Below are 12,126 nucleotides of genomic sequence, written 5' to 3'. Positions count from 1 at the left end.
TGTCAGCGCATCCACCTGCTACCTTCTGTGATTGCGCTTCACCCCCACCCCTCCTTCACAGGGGGACACTGTGGAATAAAAAAACATGATGGACTCTTCAAAAGAGGTAAATATTTTCATTTTTGATCGTAGTCATACTGACAAATACGGAGAGTGTTGGGTGGAGCTGATAGTCTTAATTAGCTTTGTAGCAACTCATTTGGCAATGGCTTGAATCTAACGGACAGTCATCATACTTATAAAAACGCACTAAAGCTTTAACACGTAACTGTGGATTCAGTGTTTTGTAATTGTTTTGCAGTGATTGACATGTCATTCCTCCCCAAATGACTCCTGATACTGTGTGAAGTAGAGTCTCAGGTAATAGTGAAGAACCTGTTGATGTTCACATGGGGACATTCCTCTGGTTGTCCTGGCGGGTTTGAACACTTCATGCCTGGGAATAACCTGGATTTTGTTCTTATTCAATATGACCAACATCAGGGTTTTACCCCCTTTTTTTTTACCCCCATTGAGAACACATGGCATCAATCAGATTTTTTTGTGGCTAGATTCTCCCACTTTAATCCGTCTTCTGGTGAGACAGAGTGCAGAGAAAAAGAAAAAGAAAGATGGGAGTGTCAGCAAGGAAGCATATGGCAGCTGAGGGTCATTATTCACTGTCACGGCAGACGATGAAAGACATACGAGATGTAGCAGCAGCAGCAGTTATGGCAGGAATCTCTCTCCTGAGATGAGATTAATCAACCTATTCAGCGGGCCTCCGCTTTGTTGTCGATATTCGGCTGTGACATCACATCCTCCTCGAGCTCCGAGTTGGTCAAGCAGCAGCGACCCGGTCAAAAGAGAGGGGAAGTGGCATCGCGCTCTAAACCGACATATGGATTGTGCATTGAAACACTGTCCGTCTCACAGCTCTCAGAGGCCTCCGAATATCTCATGAAGACAACTGAGTTATGTTTCACAAAAATGTTCAGGCTCCAGTGGGAAATGTAGTTTATCAAACCCAGCCTTGACGTATACAGATACAAAAATCACAGACCAGAAAGGTCAAAAATCTTTAACACGCCCACTTAACAAATGAAAAAAATGTACCTCTGTCAGGGCTTTCCATAACACTATCCCCACAGTACCTATTCAAGCACATCATGTTGAACTGGTTATATGTTGAAAATATAGTCATCAAACGCCATAAAATAATGGTTATAATCTACGGAACCTGTCAAAGATATTAAGTCCAGTTTTAACAGACTAAAAAGCTAGATATCCTTTCTGGGCAGTGCTAGCTGTTATCAGCTGCTCCAACACCAAAACTAAGATGAAAAAGTAAAGCAAAAGCCTTAAGAAATCAGTTTTACTTTCTTAAATCTCAATCAGTATAAATTGCAAGAACGTCTGTCTGTCGGTTATGTGCATATCTCTCGAACCTTTGGATTCCATTTGATGGATTTCAAACTTGACGTTGTTTGGATTGGAAATGCAAAAGATATCGTTAACATATATCGCTAAAAGAAGCCCACATTGGCTTTTGCCGCTGGCCCCTCCCCCTCTCCCACTGCTCACCGGCGGAGGAGACCAGAGACGGAGAGCTGCAGAGCTTTGGCAGCTCAAGTGTGACATGCAGCTCAGACCAACAAAAATGTGCAAAGTTGCACTACTTTGGACGGTCTTTGACTTAACAAAACACAATTCCCAAATTTAAGGACGTTTCAGAATCCAACACACAACCAGCTACAGACAACAAGTACAGACAGAGTGGGATACCACTTAAAGGCAGACTATCTATCTTATAAAGCAAGACATATCTGTGTGTCCTTGTTTGGGGGGAAGGTAACCTGCACATCGCAGGAAGACGCCACATGCATTACGCTTTAGAACAGCGGGGGGGGGACTCTTTTCCTGCTATTCTATTAAGATGCTGTGAGCTGGCAGAACAAAATATAATCTCGGAGAATATTCCTTCACAGCGCTGTGCAATGCTAGACGATCTTAGAGCTGAACTGGGCAGACAAAACAGTTTTCATCAGACTCCCACTGGTTGGGTAATTAAGTCTGATGCTAACATAGAACACTAACAACATACCGTCGCCAAAATGCTCCCGCGAATCAAATCCCCTACTTCACCGTTAACCGTAAAGTCACTAAACCTGTATGGAAATGAACACGTCCTCTGCTCAAGTGTTACATTTGATAACAATCATACGACACAACCTCTCTCGCTCTCTCTCTCTCTCTCTCTCTCTCTCTCTCTCTCTCTCTCTCTCTCTCTCTCTCTCTCTCTCTCTCTCTCTCTCTCTCTCTCTCTCTCTCTCGCACACACAGTGTCTGGTTTTGGTGGTTGATGAACGCAGATGGGTGCTGATTAGCTCTCATAACAGGCAACTGGGTTAGCACTCTGCCATGAGGCTAATGTCTGGTTACTCATCATGTTCATTGTGATATTTTGTGATCACAGTCTGAATCCCCTGTTCTTGTCTTCATGTGTTATAGACGTAGCCTACACTGTAAGTCAGTAGTAGGCTATACAGGGGAGTTGCATATTAAGTGGTTCGGGATTCTTCTCTAAGTAATCTTTGCAATTTAGTTTCGAAGAATTATGCAAGCAGCAATAACACTGGGCAAGCAATCGGCCTGATCCAAACAGGCCCGTTTTCAATGGCCGCTGCACTAGGTTATCTTAAATCCTCACGTTTCTACCATATCATGGGTGGCTAGCCAACAAAGGACCGACAAGGGGCCGCTAGAGACTAAGTGATCTTCATACAAGGGGGCAAACTGTGAGCTACAATCCCACTGACCACTTATGTTTTCTAGCCAGAAATTCACGTTTACAGTTCTGTGTGTTTCCAGTATTTATATATGATTTGGAAAAAACAAAATAGCAAGTCATTGCTTCCAGTTTTTTTAAAGTTGACTTATGTAGCGAAAAAGTTGCTACATTGGCATCAGCACTCATGTTACTGTTTTATGCAACAACAACAAAAAGTGATTTGGTTGTCTGTATGGAAGTACGTTCTCCAACTACTTAGGCGGATAATTATGGGTATACCCTCATAATAAATGCAACAGACAAACATAAAATACACATTTTTTCCTTTTGGTTTCTGATTTTCTTTCAAAGGAGAACTCAGGCCAAGTGATTTACAGACCCAATATGTATTCTGTAGCACAAAAAAAGCATGTAATTTAATTTCTGTTGGACTCTGTATTATAGTATAAAGAAAAAAGAAGTTCATAAAAATAGAGGAAAAGGGAATGATGATAACTCCTTTCTCTTGCCCACATTTCATACCACGACTCTGGCCTGCTGCGCTGCGGTCGACTCCTCAATATAAACCAGATACTTGAAATCATGATACTTTATTATTCTGGTCGTCCTGTAAATCTATAACATCCCTATGTTCAAAAAGTGGAACGTGCGGATTGCATGTTCCAGTATATATTTGTCTTGCCTCAGGCTGAGATGCTGTGGTGGGGGGGGTAAAAAAAGAAAAAAAGTTTCCAGTCAAAGTATGATGAATGTGTTCTGGCCAGAGGAGAGTGGGTGGTCTGTATCTGTCAGCGCTGCTATTACAGCAGACAGCAGAGTTACAGGCCAATAAGCCACACTATCATCACCGTCATCAGCAGCAGATCCCCTTACAGCGGCTCTCAGCTGTCCCAATCACAACCCTGACAGCCAAAACATGCACTTACCCACAGAGCACTTGAATGTCTTGCATTAAAAAAACATGGCCATTCCACTGTATGTTCTTAAGGGGCAGGGTCACCCAAATGATGAAAAGTTTCTCACTTACCGGACGTAGCAGTGGTATTCATATAGTTTACCTAAGTAAAAGTATCAATACCACAAGGTAGAAATACTCTGTAAAGTAAAAGCCCTGCTTTTAGTTTTGCTTCTGAAGTACAAAAGTATTGGCATAAAAATATAAGAGTAACAAGTGAAAAATGTACACTCAAGATCAATGAACTGATTTTGCCGCTAAGTATTGCATTAATAAGTGCTGACTGTGAGGGGCCTTCAGTCTGGATAAGCAGTCTTTCGGTCAGCAGGGCCAGCGAAACCGAAAACAATCTGCATGCTAGATACTATTAGCGGGCGAAACAACTGAGAGAAATTACTGTTATAATCCTCATGTGGTTTCACAGCCTCGCACTCCCTGTTACTCATTGTTTGCTTGTGTTTTCCTCAAAGCTGTGACGCTCATTCCTTGGAATCTTTATGAGAGATTTACTGGAGCAACACAAGCCCGGGTGCCATAATTACAGAGCTAAACAGGAGAGCTGCTATCAAAACAGTGTGACGTTGGTTAACAGTGCTGATTCATGACTGTGAAAACATGAGACACGCACACTTTGAATAGAGGGCAAATGCAGATTGATATCAGTGAGATTGTTGATGGGGTCACCTATGAGCCACTGTGTTACATTAAGGAGGTTGCTGTCTGCCTTTGTGGCCACCTACAAGGACACACACTTTATCGCCTAGCATTATCTGTCCTTGTGTCACTTGGACCTGGCATCCATTCAGAGGCAAAGAGAGAGTGTAGCAGAGCGTGGATCAGACTGTGGAGTCTCTGTTTCTGTATCCAGCTCATGTTAGACCCCTCTGACAACACAGCACTGATTTATGACTCCTGCAAACAGACACAGCCAGCAGACATCACTGCACAGGCTCGTGTGTGTTTTGTACTCACGTGATTGATTATCCTGTCTGTCTTGTCTGTGGCATTTTTGAAATGTAATCTCTCTGAACAGCATGAAAGGTGTGAGACCCCAGAGAAAACGCCTCCCTCCCTCCACCCCCCGCCCACGTCTGTTCTGTGCAGGCTGTATTGTATTAGCATACCTTTGCTCGGGCATGCTAGGAAATTGAATTCCACCCTCTTCCTGTAAGACTCTCCCTGGGATTAAACCGTCACCGTGTGATTTACCACAACCTTTCTAGAAAACAGTGTCATCCCTCCTGTTTAATGCGGCCAGCAACAGTTCATGTTGCCACGTTGTGAACCTATCATACATTTCATTTTGCTTAGCGCAATGACATTGACACTGGATACAGTGGAGGATGTTTGCTTTGCAGTGGTGAGCTGGTGAGATGAATGTTTTCAGGTTTGAGGTAAAAGACACACTGTCTCATTTACAGGACAACTAAACCTTCTCTTATCCCCACCCCCAAATAGTGATCAATTTGGCACTATTTACTACTTACTGTGGCTGGGCCCAGAAAGTACAGGCAGAGGGTTAGGGTCTCTGCCGATACGGACAACACCACACATTTCTCATTGGTCATGAGCACGGATTGAGAGGGATTACTTTAGTATGAGTCTATACATAGTAAAAAAAAATCCTAAATACACTACACCTTTTTAGGTACAATACTTGAGTAAAAGTACTAGTTCTATCCCATTCCTTTTTCTTGCACAATCAAACTTTGTTGTAGCAAAGGCGCCGTGTTGCCATATTGCAGTTTGTTGACTACGATCTTTTTATTACAGATAGCAGCGATAGCTGAAACTAACAAAAACATCAGGATAAATTCAAATTATCCCTTTAAAGCTTCCGCACTGACGCAGTCCCGACAGCGACAACTCTGGCACTACCCCTCATTTTTCTTCCTGCGTTTGTGTGTGTATATGCCTCATGTGTAGCTGATGATAAATGAGCTCAGCAGATCCTCAGAGAGCTTGCAGAGAAAGAATAATGGGTATTTAAGCACACTTGTAAATTACCAACACATTTGTCTTAGGCTGTCCCCTTAGGGATGTCTGACAGCACAGCACAAAAAAGTATATAAAGCTCACATACATCTGTTCCACATAGCCTTATTGGATCTGCTGACATCACTTAAATACAAACTGTCAAGCCATGTGCCGTAATTCATACTTTGACATTCACATAAAGCAGTCTTTTGCTGTCTTTGCACCTGCGTGCGTGCGTGCGTGTGTGTGTGCGTGCGTGCGTGTGTGTGTGTGCGTGTGTGCGTGCGTGTGTGTGTGTGTGTGAGATAGAGCTTGTCTCAGCAGGTGTGTGTGCCGGGTCACGCGGAGTGCACAGTGATGTTTATCTCTGAGTACCACAGACAGGCATGCTGGACCGCCTGGTGGGAAAACGGGATTACAGCTATCTGTTCCTCCGCGCCGTGCTGAGCGCCGAGCCTGTGATTTTTGCAGTAACATGTTTCCATCAGCAGCACACATGGCGTCTGCCGCTTTGTAATGCAAAGCTGTTTGACCTAGCAACACAGCTGGTCATGTGAAGATGGAGATGAAATGTTTGGCATGTGCACTTTAGTGTTTTTCAATATTTAGTGACAGGAGAGATGGTGAGATTTGCGAGAATGAGCTTTATTATTATTAATTACACATAGGAGTATAAATCAGATAGTGGCTCAGTGAACTTGATGACTCTGCTTTGACTTTTTGTTGGACTGCATCTTGCTAAGCAGCAAGTTGTTTTGAGTTTCCTGTCAAAAGTTGGGATCATAACACAGCTTTGTGTTTCTCCAGCCTCAAACCTGCTGAGCAGCCTCCCAATAAAAAATAGCCTTCAATTCATCATCCTCATTCATAAACAGTCATTAATGTTTATGGCAGGTGTCGTGACATGTTTACGACAGCATTATGTCTGCTTTACGAGACCACTGTCAAGTCAGGTTTTTACGAGCGTGGCACTCAAAGGCCGTGAGGGGACCGCTGGCAGCGCGTCCAAGGGGTTCTGGGATGTTTAATCAGTTACTCGAACACACTCACAAAAAAAAGGAAGAGAGAACAGCATTTGGCATGGAAGTCGGCCTGTTTGACAGGGGGACAGCCATCAAACCCTCTCATTAAACTCTCCAAATCCAGGCTCCCCTGTTCTTCTGGGCTTTTATAGGAAAATCACTACTCTCAATTTGCTAGCTGTTGTAAAAGTTGTGTTCCAGGTAGTGGTTGTGGTTTCTGGTGGGGGTTAAGCAACCCCACCGGATCCCCCAACCTCCTGCTTTATGGAAGGCTGTAAAGCTGTTGGCAGACCGGCAGCGGCAGTATCTTTTTATCCGGCTGCTAATTTAAGGAAGGAGATTTAGGTTGTGAATTACATTCATAGCGCTGGCTTTTTTCTTCTCTGTGTTGATCGTGACAAAGAGTTTGGTTCAGGCGTGTGCAGCATACAGAGCTGCTCTGTTTTTTTCAATGTTTTTGTGGTTCATTTCAAACAACCCTTCATAATAGCCATGCGTAATTGACTCCATTCAAATGTATTTCTATATATTTTTGATTATTTTTTACCACTTTCTGATAAATAGCTATTGTATTTGTCAATTACCAGTACCAATGCGTTATAATGAGTTATAAGCCCATAACTGGGACTTCTTGGCCACTTGGGTGCTCCTCCTGTAACGTTAGCATGGTTAGCATGGACCAGTCGGCATCACTTTTACTGGCTGTGTCTCAATTGAATAATAGCAGGAGGCCCCGAGTTGATTACTCGCAGAAACAATGTGAGTACACAAATGTTGAAATGACATCTAATGCCCGTCCCTTGTAGCCGTGATAAATTAGCCCGAAGCTAATGCTTAGCTACCAATTAGCCAACTCGGAAGCTCATCTTTCAAATACATATCCGGAATTTACCCGGAGTGTGTAACATTGCTAGACTGTTAGAAACACTGCTGTTGTTTTTGCACAGTAGCTTTTGAAACGAAGTCGGGCAGTCTCGAATGTGTCTAGTTGTTGCACTATGACCATTAATTGCACTTTATTACGTTGTTCTATACTCAACTGCAGATGTTTTGTATGTCTTGTTATGACGTGTGTTTTTTAAATATTTTAATAAAGAATTTCACGTTTCAAGTTAAAGTACATGGAATCTTAGAAATTCATTTTGTGTTATCGAAATCGGCATTGAGAATCATGTTATTTTACTGGCATTAGCACTGACTACTGAATATTTCAGACCGTGACACCCCTACATATTAAGAGTTTATGTCTTCCAAACATTTATAACACCCTTATTACCAAAGTAAAAGGGTAAACCCAACGTGTGTTCTTTGTGTGCGCATGTCAAAATCCGGTGCAAATATTCCACCGTGCCCGGTATCTACCGGAAAGAATAGCAACGCAGGTTTTGGTGCCACTTACATGTTTGTGCTGCTCTCTGATGCTCCGAAACAGACATTAGAGGCAACAGAAGCATCGCTTCACGTCACGCTAATTTCCAATCACGTTACACTTGTTAGCAGGTAACAGTGATGTTAGCTGACCGTGAGCTAGGAGCTGGGACGGTTACAATGCTGACAGCCAAACGGTGTGAAAGTGTGTCTGTGTTCCACTGTAGAGGATTCCAACACCGGGACGTACAGCGGTCTGCCGCTAAAGCTAGCCGTGGAAGAAAAAGTTCTCTCAGGTCCAATTCAGGATGAGATTTCTGGTCAGGGCTTTATACAAGGTTACAGGAATCAACAGAACAACAAAAGCTAAGACATTTACTCACAAGACTGTCTGAGTAGATTTGCATAGATCAATAACGTCTGGTTCAAACCTTTGAAAACGGTCCTTTGTTTAAGCCAGGTGTGAACTCCACTGGAGCTCTTAACAAAAGGTCTCACTCACAGTGACCAAGGTAAAATGCTTTGTTTTACCACTAAGCTAGGAAAAAGGCAGACACACTTAATTCAGGAGGCACTAAAGGTTTGTTGATCAGAGATAATTATAGGAACTTAATCAGTTAAAATGAGACTAAAACTGTTGGGTAATTCCTGTTCTTCTACACAGCTAAAAGACAAACACTTGGTCACTGTCACGTGTCAATGTTGTCTTCACAACTTGTTTCCACCACAGCCACTAAGTGGCCATAAAAGTCTGTTATTGCAGGTTTAACTTAGTACTTTTTGTTACTATACTCAAGCAAACATTAAGCTTCTACCTATTTAGTCTTTCAGGTATGATTTTTGCTGACACAGCCACGTAGCACCCTCTCTAAACGAGCCATCGTGATGCCGGTTTAGTTTGTATTTTTTAAACCATTTTTTAATCTCGAAAAATAGCGGACAGATGTATTTACTGCGTGATTATCCTGTTTTTAACAGCAGCGCTTCCTTAGCCAGCATCAACATTCATTCAGAGAATATAGAGAGGAATATATCTCTTTAAATAGCTAGTCTTTGTGTGTAACTGATGCTTGGACATGCACAGGCCTTTTCTGCAGCACTTTACAAACAAACGTAAGCAGTTTTATTGATAGGGTAATCCTGGACTGATTAATGGCCCAATAATCAGCCGTAACCTGCAATAAATCAGCTGCTGATCAATAAAGCCTGTGCTCTGCAGCCGTGGCCAGATCGTTACCATGTCACTGTATATCTACCATTAGCACTGGAAGGCTGATAGCTAAGGGATAGGGAGAGGAAGAAAAAGTGCTTCCTTTCTAATGTGTTGGAAATAGGATTGATAGAGAGGTCATTTTTTTTATTTCATTTATCTGCCAGCCCCTCTCCCTCCCTCTTTTTTCAGTCTGATTAATGACCGAACAGCAAAAGGCACTGATCAAGATTGATCGGGGTGAGCAGGATGTTAAATTATTGTAATGACAGTACAATTAATGACATTGGGAGACATTATTCGTACATTTTGGCATATCACAGCTGCTAGAAGATGTACAGTGTGCTGATGCTGTTGAAGGTCCTCCGGCTATCTACTAAGAATTAGGAATAGAAATACTAAGGCTTCTTTTCCATTTGCTACCATTTCATCCTGGTCTGAACTTTTCCATTGTGCGCTCTGAAGTGTTAAAGGGTAATTCTGGTATATTTCAACCTGGTGCATTTCCAATAAATGAGGATATTGTGTCTCAACAAAATAAAAAATACTGGTGAAGTTACCTAGAGCTCTATTAGTAATACATGTTAATATGAAATGAAAATGTTAGTAAAGGTAGCGTTGGTATCTATTTTGTTTCAAGTCATCTGTAGCTGCTGTAATCCTGCAAAAATGCCCACCAATCACAGGACACCCCCCAAAATTAAAAGGGGCTGCATAAGACACCTGTAGTCCGATTGCGTTGGTCCAAATCAGTTGGTGAATTGTAGCAATTTGCGCTTGGTCGGTCGGGTTCACGGAGCTCAGAAGAAGGCCCATGCTTCGCTTTGGTTCTACTATTCTGTAAAAAAGAAAAGAGAAGCGAGAGACGGCACGAGCAGTGCGGCTTCCGTCAGTTAATTATAATGGACGTGCTCAGCTGTGGGCATGCAGCAGAACTGTTGCAGTTGTGCTCCATGTATTTTTGTATGTATTTTTGTGGTACTTGGGTACAGCCTCTTCCCTAAATGTTGTCTCATTCAGAGAGCCAAGCAGGGCTTTCTGTGTCTGTCACACTGTTCTGAATGAGACTTATCAGCAGAGCACGGACAAAACGCACAGCACACTTTGGGGCACGTGGATTTTTTTGTTGAAATATTTTGAATTTGCACAAAGTTTGGAACATGAGCAGACATTTTGCTGAAACACATCTATTTTATTTCCATTGAAGTCCAGAGATTTATAAATTAATTCAAACTAATCATCATGTATCATTCACGTCCCCAACAAAAGATGCAAAAGAGGAGGGAAGAGTAAATTATGCCAACGTGTGTTGACTCAGCAAAGATAAATTGGACGAGCTGGCCTACAGCAGAATACATAGTTGAAAGCAGTACATAATCTGTTTCTGAATGCCTGAGGACCGTACAGCATCATATACAATCCAATTTATATATTGGGAGAATACTGGCAATCCTTGGGTCACTATAATGCTTCTTTAACCTCTGTGCTATCCAGCATGTGCTATGAGACATGAGTTTAAATCACAGTCTCTACTCTGTCTGTGTGTGGGTCGGAGCAGGGATGGATTATCATTAGCACGGGCCCAGAGCACAACATTGGGATGCGCGCCCTCCCCCATCCCCTATCCACACACACACACACACACACACACACACACACACACACACACCTCTATATATGTGTTTGCTCTACCAAATGAGCTAACCGGCTACCTAGGTTAACTAGCGAGTAAAATGTGAAAGATTAAACGCCATAAGTCTACCGTTAATGCTGACATTCAGCTACACGCATTCAGGTGTCTCCCCCATAGACTAGTTAAGGCTAATTAACAGCATTCAGACAGTGCCTGTTACACAACGTAATCCTTATTATCTGCACTGTCTTGCTTCCTTTCTCATCCTTTTTTCTCTTCTCTTCTCTTAATTTTTGTTTGTCTTAAATCAATTCAAAAGTTGGGAAATGGGACTCTAATTCAGAAAAATATGAACAGTAGTGAACGGGGAGAGGCTAATTAATTTATGATCCTGTTTGAATTGAACCTTGGATTACAAATATTGTTTAAAACATAATTTTTCAACTGAAGAAAGACTGATTGTAATGTAACTAGTATCCAAATCTGTCAGATAAAATGTGAAATTATCTATCTATCTATCTATCTATCTATCTATCTATCTATACTTACCCCTCTGAAATGTTGTTGAGTGGAAGTAGAAAGTGACATGAAAAGAAAATTGCAAGTACTTTAAATTTGTTAATATAATAAATGTACTTAGTTACATTCCACCACTGAAATCAAGAAGAATTCTATATCATGTGTCATGTGTCGCTTTCCTTTCAGCTCTTTTAGCTTAAAGCAGACTCAACATCCAACCAGTGAAACATCAGACATAATAGAGAAAGCAGATCTGGACACAGAGTTGCTGAAATAGATGCACCACATTTGAATAAATTGTCCCTGAAATCCGAGATGTGATTAGAGGTAGAGGACTTGGTCAAAGCACGTCCCATGAGCACAGAGAAGATGTGACAGCGGGGAGAGTTGGGGTCAAGAAACAAGGGAAATAAAGGATCAAATCAACTAATTGAGAAGAGCTAAAAGGAAGCAAGAATGACTAGGTGCATGCAGAGGAAAAGCATGTGGGGAGATAGGATAGTAAAGAGGGGGGAGGATGTAGAAGAAGAAAGGTAATTTGAGAGAGAGACCAGTAGGAGAGGTTGAGGCAGGGCTGACAGTGGGCCATTCATCCTCCATGCTAGAAGAAACTGCTGGCAGAGGAAGACAGGCCCCATAAATCACTTTATACACACCCACACACCCACACAC

Source organism: Etheostoma cragini, chromosome 16 (assembly GCF_013103735.1).
Source record: "Etheostoma cragini isolate CJK2018 chromosome 16, CSU_Ecrag_1.0, whole genome shotgun sequence".
NCBI classification, from domain to species: domain Eukaryota; kingdom Metazoa; phylum Chordata; class Actinopteri; order Perciformes; family Percidae; genus Etheostoma; species Etheostoma cragini.
This window is presented reverse-complemented; position numbering follows the sequence as displayed.